Source organism: Gossypium arboreum, chromosome 10, assembly GCF_025698485.1.
Source record: "Gossypium arboreum isolate Shixiya-1 chromosome 10, ASM2569848v2, whole genome shotgun sequence".
In the NCBI taxonomy this organism is placed as follows: domain Eukaryota; kingdom Viridiplantae; phylum Streptophyta; class Magnoliopsida; order Malvales; family Malvaceae; genus Gossypium; species Gossypium arboreum.
The window spans coordinates 14373470-14387658 of NC_069079.1; the positions used below are offsets into that span (position 1 = coordinate 14373470).

At 36.7% G+C, this 14189-nt stretch overlaps 2 non-coding genes across 2 annotated transcripts; one reads left to right on the forward strand and one right to left on the reverse strand.

Annotated features, from left to right (window-relative positions):
- Positions 1-3059: 3059 nt before the first annotated feature.
- Positions 3060-3166, reverse strand: LOC128282696 (small nucleolar RNA R71). Its single transcript, XR_008273050.1, has one exon. It is a non-coding gene; the product is annotated as a small nucleolar RNA R71 (small nucleolar RNA).
- Positions 3167-11920: 8754 nt separating this feature from the next.
- Positions 11921-12027, forward strand: LOC128283296 (small nucleolar RNA R71). The gene has a single exon (XR_008273638.1). It is a non-coding gene; the product is annotated as a small nucleolar RNA R71 (small nucleolar RNA).
- Positions 12028-14189: the final 2162 nt, after the last annotated feature.

Consider the following 14189-nt stretch of genomic DNA (forward strand, 5'->3'; position numbering starts at 1 on the left):
TAAAAATATCACAGAGTTTAACATCCTCACTAAAGATTCACTCAAATCAGTCAAGGTGTTTAAGGATATCAATTAAAGCACTCCTTAGTCAATATGAAAAGTTATTACCATAGGCTTGCTTGAAAATCAAATCTCCACCACTATATATTGAGCTGATACATAAATCAAAAAGGTCTTTTAGAGGGTTGTATCGTGGCTTTGGTTAGGGGGTGTGGTCACAAGCTAAAAGAAAAGGTGAGAAACTAGATTGAATTGAAAAATTACCTAGCTAGAAAAATGACTAGTCATCAGTTGAATACAAGTGAGCTTTTTCTCAGAATATGGAATTAACACTCAAGCTCAAAAATGACAAATTACAACTAATATGTATTGAAGTACACTCTTTTTTTTTAAGAACAAGTAAAATACATAGAAGAGCAAAACATAGCTAAGCAATTAGTTGAAATCAAATCTCGACAAAAATAAGGATCAAATTAGGGGATTTCAACAATAATGGGTTATGGGTTAATATTGAGGGTAAATCAATTAATGGCTTGTTAGGTTTAAAAGGGTTCACTAAGGGTTAATTATAAAGGTAGGCTTTTGTGGAGTGAGTGGGTTAAACCTAAGTGCCTTTATCATCTTGACATATCAAATCAAATGGTGTGGTCTTGACATGCATAATCAAGCAAGTTCTAAAATAACAAATCAATACTGAAGTGAGCATGAAAAGAGTAAAATATGCTCTAAAGACTCAAGATCTCACAAAAATTATGGCCTTTTGATGTTCAAACTTGTGAATTTCAACTCAAGATAATACTTAAACTTAGGGAAACAACCTAAAAGTTTTTAATTCTTCAAAAATCAACTTATCATGCTTGATTCCCTAATGTCTTAAAGTTTAAACAATCAATGCGTAAATGCCTATGTTTTAATTCAAGACATATCAATAAAAATCATAAATTAATTAAAATTCATTCTAATAGTGATATGAGTGATTCACATGAGAATAAGACACAATTCAGGGTTTTGTAATTGATAAACCATAAATTATACATATTTTTACCCTATGTTTAATGCATTTTATGGATGATTTCTCATTAGAATTGGTGGATTCGATGCTCCTAATGCTTTAATTTCTTGTTTTTTACTTAGGAGAGCATAGGAGAGTAAAAGAAACGAGAAACGGGCCAAAAATAGAGAAAATGGGAGAAAGTACGAACTTAACACGGCCTGGACTTCCTCACACGAGCAGACCATATGGCCGTGTCAATCTGGCAGAATCGAAGCACGACTCACACGGGTATAGCACACGCCCATGCCATTCTAACAGGCTCGAACACGGCCTGAAGTAATCGCACAAGAGCGTGTCCCTGCCGAGCCCAAGTTAAGTCCAATTCGAAAAAAGGTCACTTTTGAGGGCTTCTAGGCATTCCAAAGCCTATAAATACACCCTAGAAGAGGAGAAAAAGGGAGACGGAGAAGGGGGAGTAAGAAATTACTCCAAGGAAGCTGATTGATCCATCTCAGAAGCCGTATTCATCATCAAGACTGAAGATCGCTCCTCAATTTTCCTTTGGGAGTTTTGGTTTTCTTTATGTTTTGTATTCTTTACTCTTCTGAGATGTTTTCTTTTTTAGTTAAGAACTAAAACCCCTAAATACCTAAGGGGAATGAAACCTAAGACGAATCTTGTTATTATTTTTTGAATCGTACGATAAATATTTAACTTGTTCTTAATTATGTGTTCTTAATTCTTGTTTTGATATCCCAGGATACTAATTCAAGACACGCTCTTATTCAAAGGAGGAATAGACCCTGTCTAAGAGTATATTTATCATAATTAAGCGGAGTTGATTGCAAGCCTAGACATAGGGTGACAAGATTTTTCCAGATTAGGGTGAAACCTAATAAGGGGATCGATAGATCGAGTTAATGCAACCCTAGAGTGTTAATTAGAGAAAAATCTCGGTTATTCAGTCTAGGGATTAGACGTTATTAGTCTTGAATAGGGATAATAACATAACTTAGGGATCTTTACGAAACAAGTTGATGAATAAATCGTCCGATTGGGAGCCAGAATAACAAGTAAAGTCTAGGTGGATTTTTTCTTAGGTATTGTCTTCATTCAATCGATTTTCCCAAAAGCAATTCCCCAATTCTATTCTCGGTGCGTTCTTAGTTTAGATAATTAGTTAATTAAAACAAAAACCTCTTTATTCTTAGGCTAAATAATAAAAAGACAGTCATTACTAGTACTTTTGGTTCCTTTGGGTTCGACGATCCGGTCTTTCTAAAACTATACTACTGTTTGATAGGTACACTTGCCTACATCGTGATAATAGTTAGTTTCAAGAATGAGTAATTATAAATATTTAAAACCTATCACGAAACCTCGCGATTAAGTTTTTGGCGCCCTTGCCGGGGAACTAAGATATTAGGAACGCTTAATTTTTATTACTTTAGCCATTTATTTTTCTTGCAATTTAATTTAATTTTTTTTATTATTTATTAACTTACTTTTTCCTTCTCTTGGCAGGTTTTCATAGTTTATGACTAGAAGAAACTCATCGGGACCATTACTTTTTGATGAAGAAATCGATCACACAGTACGTAGAAACCAAAGAGAAATAAGGCGAAGCTTAAGATACACGGAGAATGAGCAAGAAGACGATACTCAACCCCAATTGAAGAGATGGCTGAAAACCAAGGCAATCACTATGTATGACTATGGTAAACCTTCTTTAACAGGAACAGAGTCAAATATAGTTAGACCTACTATTGCTGCGAATAATTTCGAACTGAAATCTAACACAATTCAGATGATACAGTAGTTTGTTCAGTTTGATGGTTTGCAGGATAAGGATCCCAACACTCACTTGGCGAATTTTATGGAGTTTTGCGATACATTTAAAATCAATGGTGTTTCTGATGATGCCATTCGTCTTCGGTTATTCCCTTTTTCATTGAGGAACAAAGCTAAACAGTGGTTGAACTCATTACCACGAGGGTCAATTACTACTTGGGAACAAATGACTGAAAAATTTTTACTAAAATATTTTCTGCCGGCTAAAATGGCTAAATTACGTAACGATATCTCTTCTTTTGTGCAGATGGATTTAGAAACACTCTACAATGCATGGGAGAGATACAAGGACCTTCTGAGAAGGTGCCCTCACCATGGGTTACCGCTTTGGCTCCAAGTACAAACATTTCACAATGGTCTGAATCCTTCGACTTGGCAAATGGTTGACACAGTTGCTGGTGGAACCATCAACAATAAAACACCGGAAGATGCATATGAGTTTATAGAGGAGATGTCACTAAATAATTATTAGTAGCAAGTCATGAGGACAAAGCCAACGAAAACAACCGGCGTTTATAACGTCGATTCAGCCACCATGCTCTCTAATTAGGTAGAAATCTTGAATAAAAAGATTGATGGTTTTTTTAATTCTTCACGGGTTCGCTCAGTAATGCAGTGCGAAGCAAGTAGCAGTGGAACAAACCATTCGAAATACCAACCTTATGGCCACAACATGGATAACGAGCAATTAAACTACATGGGTAATAATCCTCGACCTCAAAACAATCCATATAGTAACACTTATAATGCAGGTTGGAGGAACTACCTCAATTTCTCGTGGGGCGGTTAAGGAAATCAAAGACCACAACATCCTCCGGGCTACCAACAACCACCCTACCAACAGGAAAAGAAGCCAAATCTTGAAGAGATGCTCTCAAAGTTCATATTAGTGTCAGAAACCCATTTTCAGAACACCGAGACAGCACTTAAGAATCAATAAGCGTCGATCCAAAGGCTTGAAACTCAGATAGGCCAGCTGTCCAAATTGATTTCAGAAAGACCACTAGGAAGTTTACTTAGTAACACTAAAGAGCATGTCAAAGCAGTTACACTAAACTAAGGAGTGGAAAGTGTTAGTGTAATCTAAAAAGAAGATAGCATAAGAAGCCGTGGAAAGCGAAAGGAGGGAAGAAAAACCCGAAAATAGTGACAAACCAGTGCTGGAGGAATATAAACCACCAGTTCCATATCCAACAAAATTAAAAAAAGATCGCATTGATGCACAATTCGGTAAGTTTCTTGAACTTTTTAAGCAATTACATATCAACTTACCTTTTATTGAAGCCATCTCGCAGATGCCTACATACGCAAAATTTTTAAAGGAGCTTCTAACAAATAAAAAGAAGTTCGAGGATTTATCTACAGCAGAACTCAATAAGGAGTGCTCAGCCATACTCCAAAACAAACTACCAACCAAACTGAAAGATCCAAGAAGTTTTACTATCCTTTGCTTAATTGGTAGTCTAAATGTTGAAAAAACACTAGCTGATTTAGGCGCTAGCATTAATTTGATGCCATATAAAATGTTCAAACAACTTGGTCTTGGGGAACCTAAACCTACTAGGATGAGTATTCAATTAGCTGATAGATCCATTAAATATCCTAGGGGTATTATAGAAGACGTACTCGTAAAATTAGATAAATTCATATTCCTTATTGATTTTGTTGTGCTTGACATGGATGAAGATGTAGAAGTACCTTTAATTTTAGGGCACCCATTTCTAGCTACTGCTAGGGCTGTAATCAATGTGAGTGATGGTAAATTGGTACTTAGAGTAGGTAACGAGGAGATTATCTTTAAAATTTACGATGCTATGAGATTCTCTACGGAACAGGATGATTCATGTTATTTTATTGACTCTATTGATCATATTACTCAAGACTCTTTTTAGGAAATTGTACAGAAGGAGATGACGGGATCGTATACAGCTCAAGACAAGGAGACAGGTGAGGAACCTAATGACCATTCGTTAAGACAAGTAGAATATGAGGGCATGAAGATAAACGATGGACTTAAGCAAAAACCCTCTATTGAGGAGCGTCCCAAACTGGAACTTAAACAATTACCAAACCACTTAGAATACACATTCCTTAGAAATAATTCTACATTACCAGTTATTATTGCTTCTAACTTGCAACCTAAGGAGAAAGAGGAATTAATCCAAGTATTAAAAAAACATAAAAAGGCTATAGCTTGGAAAATTTCTAACATTAAAGGAATCAGCCCTTTTTTTTGCACCCACAAAATTTTGATGGAAGATGAGTACAAACTGTGTGTGCAAGCTCAAAGACGTCTGAACCCCAACATGAAGGAAGTTGTAAAAGTTGAGGTAATTAAACTTCTAGATGCTAGAATTATTTATCCTATTTCTGACAGTTCTTGGGTAAGTCCACTACAGGTTGTCCCCAAGAAAGGAGGCATGACGGTTGTGACCAACGAGAAGAATGAATTAATCCCAAAAAGAACAGTCACATGATGGAGAGTTTGCATATACTACAGGAAACTGAATGATTCCACAAGAAAAGATCACTTTCCCTTTCCATTCATTGACCAAATGTTGGAAAGATTATCCGGACACATGTATTACTGCTTTCTAGACGGACTCTCTGGTTACTTCCAAATCCCAATAGCTCCTAAAGATCAAGAAAAGACGACATTCACATGCCCATATTGTACGTTCACTTATCGTAGAATGCCTTTTGCATTATGTAATGCTCCTGCCACTTTTCAGCGTTGTATGATGGCCATATTCGACTAACTCGTGAAAGATATCATGGAAGTATTTATGGATGATTTTTCGGTATTCGGTAACTCTTTCCATCTCTGCCTGAAAAATTTAAAACGAGTTTTAATAAGATGTGAGGGAAAAAACCTTGTGCTTAACTGGGAGAAATGTCACTTCATGGTTCAGGAAGGTATTGTATCAGGACATAAAATTTCTAGTAAAGGGATTGAGGTAGATAAATCTAAAATAGAAACAATCGAGAAGTTACCACCTCTTAGTTCGATTAAGGTTATTAGAAGCTTTTTAGGACATGCTAGTTTTTATAGAAGATTTATTAAGGATTTTTCTAAAATAGCTAAACCTTTGACTAAATTGCTAGAAAAAGATATACCTTTTAACTTCGATCAGGAATGTTTAGAGGATAAATTAATTAATACTCCAATCATAATTGCACCTGATTGGAACTTGCCATTTGAACTAATGTGTGATGCGAGTGATTTTTTAGTAGGTGCAGTATTGGGACAACGAAGAGACAAGCATTTTCAACCTATCTATTATGCTAGCAAAACCTTAACGGCTGCACAAGAAAATTATACTACTACGGAAAAAGAGTTGCTAGCTGTGGTTTTTGCATTTGATAAATTTCGATCATATCTCATATTGTCTAAAGTTGTTGTTCACACTAACCATTCCGCCCTACGCTACCTTTTAACTAAAACTGATGCAAAACCTCGACTCATTCGATGGATTCTCCTATTGCAGGAATTTGACTTGGAGATTCAGGATAAGAAAAGAGCTGAAAATCTAGCAGCTGATCATCTGTCCAGGCTCGAGAAATCCAATACCAGAGAACTGGATGACGTTGAAATAAATGATTCTTTCCTTGAAGAACAATTTTTCACTATATCTAACTCTGAGGTACCTTGGTTTGCAGACATTGTGAATTTTTTAGCTACTAACATTATCCCAAAAGGGTTAACACACCAGCAAAAGAAGCGATTCTTTAATGATGTGAAAAACTACTTTTGGGATGACCCATTTCTGTTTCGTAGATGTGCTGATCAGGTAATTAGAAGATGCGTTACATGATCAAAAACATAAAAAATATTGGAACATTGCCACTCAGGGCCAACCGGAGGACACTATAGTGGAACTAAGACTGCACACAAAATACTTGAATTAGGTTTTTATTGGCCTTCGTTGTTCAAAGATGCTATCAGGTATGGTACTTCATGTGACAAATGCCAACGGGCGGGTAACATATCTAAACGTAATGAAATGCCTCAAAACTATATGCTTTCATGTGAAATATTTGACGTTTGGGGTATCGATTTCATAGGCCCATTCCCCAGTTCATTTGGGAATAAATACATCTTAGTAGCAGTTAACTACATGTCCAAATGGGTAGAAGCCCAAGCTCTACCTACTAATAATGCTAGAGTGGTAGTACGTTTCCTTAAAAAACTCTTCTCGAGATTCAGAACACCTAAAGCAATTATCAGTGACAGGGGCACTCATTTTTGTAATGCCCAATTTGAAAAAACCCTTAAGAAATATGGAGTCAATCATAGAACAGCCACCCCGAGAAATCAAATAGATCCTTGAAAAAATAGTAGAATCAAATAGAAAAGACTGGGCAATGAAAGTAGATGATGCCTTATGGGCCTACAGAAGTGCTTTTAAGACTCCCATAGGGACATCACCTTACAGACTTGTTTATGGAAAAAATTTTCATCTACAATTTGAACTAGAGCATAAAGCTTTTTGGGCTATTAAATTTCTAAACCTTGATCCTGAACTTGCAGGAAAAAATAGGTTGATGCAACTGAATGAGCTTGATGAATGGCAAACTAATGCATACGAAAATTTACACCTATACAAGGAAGCAACAAAGCGGCGCCATGACGTTCGTTTAAAGCAACGAAAACAATTTGAAGTTGGAGATCTCGTCTTACTATACAACTCATGACTTAAATTGTTTCCCGGGAAACTAATATCACGATAGTCAAGACCTTTCGTAATTCAATCTGTTCTTCCATATGGCACAGTAGAGGTAAGTCACCCATCATACGGTACTTTCAAAGTAAATGGACATCGTATCAAACTTTATAATGGAGAGAATTTTAAAGTCGATGGAGAGGAGATACGACTCCACAAACCGCCCTTAATAAAATAACAAGGTAATAGTCGAGCTTAGACTATAAACAAGCGCTTCTCGGGAGGCAACCCGAATACAAACGGTTTTAAATTATTTAAATTTCAAGTTTTAAACATTTAGGTCACTAACAGAGTACTTGAAGCACAAGTTCCCAACTCCATACGGCCTAGCACACGGCCGTGCTTAAGGCCGTGTGACTAACATGGATGGAAACACGACCGTGCGATATGGCCGTGCAGAAATAGGGTAGAAGAATTCCCCAAACATGGGCTGTGATAAAACGCCACAGCCGTGCTACATGGTCGTGGTTGAATCTGCCAAATAAACACGGGCGTGTGATACGCTCGTGTTTATCCCCTATGGACAACACTATCGAAATACCACGGACGTGTGTAGAGCTACACAACCGTGGGAGAAGCGATCCACATCACACACGGCTGAAGCACACGGGCATGCCAAAAGGCCATGTGACGACATCTTAATTCTCGACAAACACTGGCGAGCCACGGCACACACGGGTGTGTGCACCGGCTGTGCCATTTGAAGAATTAGAATAATCCTTTTAGTTTCCTTCCATTAAGTTTTTTTAGATTCATTTCTTTCCCTTTTTAAGCACGGCTTATCTTTGTGACTACTATCAGATTATTCCCTTCACTCTCTTTTTATCATTCAGAATCATGCGTGACATCCAGATTCATTTCCAATTCTCGATCTCACCAAACCAAGAATAACATTCATTCTTAATATTGGAAGTTTCACTTCTCTCCCTATCTTATTTTTATACTCTAATATCTATCTTTGTACATTGAGGGCAATGTACATCTTAAGTGTAGGGGGTATTTATTTCATTATCAGAAAAATCCCTGAATAATCACCTTGTTCTCTTGAAAAACTCATATATCATATTTAGGATAAATTTTAATTGATTTATGATTTTGATTGATATTTCTTGAATTAAAACATAGGAATTTATGCGTTGATTGTTTAAACTTTAAGACATTAGAGAATCAAGCATGATAAGTTGATTTTTAAGAATTTAAAATTATAGGTTGTTTCCCCAAGTCTAGGTATTACTTTGAATTGGAATTCACGAGTCTAAACATCAAAAAGCCACAATTTTTGTGAGATTTTTGAGCCTTTTGAGCATCTATTAATCCTATCATGCTCACTTTTATTATTGCTTTGAGTGCGTCAGTATTGAACTGTTATTCTAGAACTTGCTTGATTATACATGTCGATACCACACCATTTGATTTGATATATCAAAATAATTAAGGCACTTAGGATTAACTCACTCATGCCATGAAAAGTCTACCTCCACGATTAACCCCTAGTAAACCCCCTTGAGCCTAACAAGCCATTTCTTGTATTACCCTTAATATTAACCTTTAACCCATTATTGTTGAAATCCCCTAAATTAATCCCTATTTTTGTCGAGATTTGAGTTGAATGGATTGCTTAGCTATGTTTTGTTCTTAATAGTTAGTTTATATTATTTAACTTGTACCTAAAAAAAACACTATTAATACATATCTGTAATTTCATATTCTGAGAATAAGCTCTGTAGTACGAAAGTGAAGATTAACTCTTTTTCTAGTTAGGCAATTTTTCAGTTCAATCTTGATTCTAACCCTTTCTTTCAGCTTGTGACCACACCCCCTAACCAAGCCTCACTACAACCCTCTAAAGACCTTTTGATTGATGTATCATCTTAAATTATAGTGGTGGAGATTTGATTTTCATGCAAGCTTATGGTAATGACTTTTATTATTGACTATCTGTGCTTCATTTATTGTCCTTAAACACCGCGAGTGATTTGAGTGAATCTTTAGTGAGGATGTGAAACTCTGTGATATTCTGAATCAAAGGTAATTACTTAGATGCGGAGAGACACCTATGTTTGCATGATTAAATGCTCAACTTGGAATGTTTGAAACTTTTATGTTCTTTTAGTTGAACTCTCGATGTATGATTACCTATGGGTTATTTTGAGATATTATCGATAAGAATTATAAGTTGAGGAAAATTTATTTTGATTATGAGTTGAGGATTTTGCTTAAGGACAAGCAAATGCTTAAGTGTAGGGGTATTTGATAAACCGTAAATTATACATATTTTAACCCCATGTTTAATGCATTTTATAGATGATTTCTCATTAGAATTGGTGGATTCGATGCTCCTAATGCTTTAATTTCATGTTTTATACTTAGATGATCATAGGAGAGCAAAAGAAATGAGAAACGGGCCAAAAATAGAGAAAATGGGCCAAATTACGAACTTAACACGGCCTGGACTTCCTCACACGGGCAGACCACACAGCCGTGTCAATCTGGCAGAATCGAAGCATGACTCACACGGGTATAACACACGCCCGTGCCATTCTAATAGGCTCAAACACGGCCTGAAGTAATTGCACACGGGCGTGTCACACGGACGTGTCCCTACCGAGCCCAAGTTAAGTCTAATTTAGAAAAGGCCACTTTTGAGGGCTTCTAGGCCTTCCAAAGCCTTTGTTCTTCATAGATAGGTCCTTTATTGTTGTTTGAACACGGCTCATATACGTTTTTCGAAACTGTTTCCTGCATAGAGGGTTTCACAACATGATCAGTACTAGTAGGATGATTTATATAACCACCTTCAATTTTTGATGTGTTACTAGAATTACATGTTTTGAGGGTGATTGTTTCGTTTCCCACACGAAGTGTGAGTTCACCTGTACCAACATCAATAATGGTTCTAGCAGTCGCTAAAAAGGGTCGTCCTAAAATCAAAGGTGTGTTACTAACCTCTTCCATGTCTAGAACAAAAAGGTCTATTGGGTATACAAATTTATTGATCTTAACAAGAACATCTTCAATGATACCCCTAGGAAATCTAATGGTTTTATCAGCCAATTGAATGCTCATCCTAGTTTGTTTGGGTTTCCTAAGACCTAGCCGTTTAAACATTTTATAAGGCATAACATTAATACTTGCCCCTAAGTTAGCCAATGCATTATGAACATCTAAACTACCAATTAAACAAGGAATCGTAAAACTCCCTGGATCTTTTAATTTGTTGGGTAGCTTATTCTGTAATATGGCTGAGCAAACTGCATTCAACTCCACATGCCACGCCTCATCCAACTTTCGTTTGTTTGCTAGAAGCTCCCTTAAAAAATTGACTGCGTTTGGCATTTACGAGAGAGCTTCGATAAACGGTAAGTTAATATGTAATTTCTTTAATAGTTTAAGAAATTTAACCTAATTGTTCATTTGTACGGTCTTTCCTTGTCGCGTTGGGGTATGGCACATGTGGTTTGTACTCTTTACTTACCGTTTTTTACTCACTGTGGTCTACTTCACCCTTACCTTTACTTACCACAGTTTCTTACCTCGGTTCTGGTTCAGGTGCCACTAACCCTTCCTCATATTGAATGGCAATTGCATTGATTTGCTCCCTTGGTTTAGATTCAGTGTTACTCAGCAGGCTACCTTGTGGTCGTTCAGATATCAATTAAATGAGCTGACTTATTTGAGTTTCGAGCCCTTGGATTGACGCTTGTTGATTCTTAAGGGCTGTCTCAGTATTCTGGAAATGAGTTTTTGACACCGAGATGAATTTTGTTAACATCTCCTCAAGGTTCGGATTTTTTTCCTGCTGGTAAGGTGGTTGTTGAAAACCCGAAGGATGTTATGGCCTGTGATTTCCTTGACTGCCCCACGAGAAATTGGGATAGTTCTTCCAACCTACATTATAAGTGTTACTATACGGGTTATTTTGGGGTCAAAAGTTATTGTTACCCATATATTTTGGGGTCTAGAGTTATTGTTACCCATATATTGGACTTGTTCCTCCTCGACGCTAGGGTTGAAGGGTTGATATTCTGTGCATACTCCTCCTCCATTCGAATTGCACCTCATCACTGGATGTACTTGAGTAGAACCTCACAAACCGTCAATCTTTTTATTTAAGAGTTCTACTTGGTAAGATAGCATAGTAACCGCATCGAGGTTGAAAACATCGGCTGCTTTCATTGGCTTTGTCCTCATAACTTGCCACTAATAGTTATTCAGTGACATCTCCTCAATAAATTCGTAAGCTGCCTCAGGTGTCTTATTATTGATAGTTCCACCAGCGGCTGCGTCAATCATCTGCCAAGTTAAAGGGTTCAGGCAATTTTGAAATGTTTGGACCTGTAGCCAGAGTGGTAACCCATGGTGAGGGCATCTTCACAAAAGGTCCTTGTATCTCTCCCATGCATCGTAAAGTGTTTCTAAATCCATCTGCACAAAAGAGGAGATATCATTACGTAATTTGGCTGTTTTAGCCGGCGAAAAATATTTTAATAAAAACTTTTCAGTCATTTGTTCCCAAGTAGTGATTGACCCTCGTGGTAACGAGTTCAACCACAGTATAGCTTTGTTTCTCAATGAAAAAGGGAATAACCGAAAGTGAATGACGTCATCAGAAACGCCATTAATTTTAAAAGTGTCGCAAAACTCTAAGAAATTTTCCAAGTGAGCGTTTGGATCCTCATCCTGCAAACTACCAAACTGAACAAACTGTTGTATCATTTGAATTGTGTTAGGTTTCAGTTCAAAATTATTTGCAGCAATAGCAGATCTAACTATACTTGACTCAGTTCCTGTTAATTTAGGTTTAGCATAATCATATATAGTGTGTGGAGCAGGATTCTGATTTAATGGATTAGCAACAATCGCAGGAGGTAGAAGATTTTCTTGGTTTTTAGTCATATCCTTGGTTGTGATTGAAGTATCGTCCTCTTGCTCATCCTCTGTATATCTTAGGCTTCACCTTCTTTCTCTTCGGTTTTTGTGAACTGTGCGATTGATCTCACTGTCAAAAAGTAGTGGTCCTGACAGGTTTCTTCTAGTCATAAACTAGAAAAACCTATTGAAGAAAAATAAATGAAAAATTAGAAAAGAAAATAAAAATTTAAATTGAAATAAAAGTAAAATGGCTAAAGTAATAAAAATCGAGTGTTCATAATATCCTCATTCCTTGGCAACGGCACCTAAAACTTGATACGTGATATTCGCGACAGGTTTTAAAGATTTATAATGAATCGTTCTTGAGACTAACTTATTATCACGATTAAGGAAAGTTTACCTATCGAATAGTAGTATAGTTCAGTAAGACCAGATTGTAGAACTCAAAGGAACCACGAGTACTGGTATTTACTTCCTTTTTATTATCTAGCCTAAAAATTAAGAGGTTTGGTTGTCTAAACTAATTACTAAACTAAGAATGCACAGAAAGAAAATTTGGGAAAATACTTTTGGGAAAATTCGATTGATTAAGACAATAACTAAGGAAAAATCCACCTAGACTTCACTTGTTATTTGACTCTGAATCAAACGATTTATTCATTTGACTTGATCCATAGAAATCCCTAAGTTATATTATTATCTCTCTCGAGACTAATAACGTCTAACCCTAGGTTGAATAATTGAAATCTCTTTCTAGTTAACACTTTAGAATTGCATTAACTCAATCTATGGATTCCTTTATTAGGTTTCACCCTAATCCAGCAAAATCTTGTCACCCTATCTCTAGGCGCGCAATCAACTCCGCTTAATTATGAGAATTTAACTCTTAGTCAGGGTCTATTTCTCGTCTGAATAAGAGCTTAACTTGAATCAATATGCTGGAATATTAAAACAAGAATCAAGAGCACATAATTAAGAACAAGTCAAATATTTACCATACAATTCAAATAATAATAACAAGATATGTCTTAGGTTTCATTCCCCTTAGGTATTTAAGGGGGTTTAGTTCATACTTATGAAAGAAAACATCTCAAAAGCATAAAGATAACAAAACATAAGAAAACCCAAAAACTCCTGAAGGAACTTGAAGGGAGATCTTCAGTCTTGATGATGAATCTGGTTTCTGAGATGGATCAATCGGCTTTCCTTGAGTAATTCCTTTCTTTCTACTCTGCGTTTTCTTTCTAAGTGCCTCCTCAGGTGTTTAAATAGGCTTTAGAATGCCTAAGAGCCCCCAAAATTGGCCTTTTCTGAATAGGGTTATACTTAGGCTCGGCAGGGGCATGCTCGTGTGACACGCCCGATTGCGATTACTCCAACCCGTGGTCAAGGCTGTTGAACAGGCACGGGCGTGTTGTCTACCCGTGTAAGTCGTGCTCTGATCCTGCCAAAGGGACACAGCCGTGTGATACGCCCGTGTGAGGAAGTCCAGGTGTGTTGATTTCCCACGTGGGTCCATTTTCTCCGTTTTCGGCTCGTTTCTTGCTCTTTTTACTCTCTTATGCTCAACTAAGTATAAAACATGAAATTAAAGGATTAGGAGAATCAAATTCACCAAATCTAAGGAGAAACCATCCATAAATGCGCTAAGCATGGGATAAAAATATGTATAAATTATGATTTATCAGAGGACTCAGCGGTGACCACAGTAATTTTTGGACTTCATGGTTTTCATTTTACGATTTATA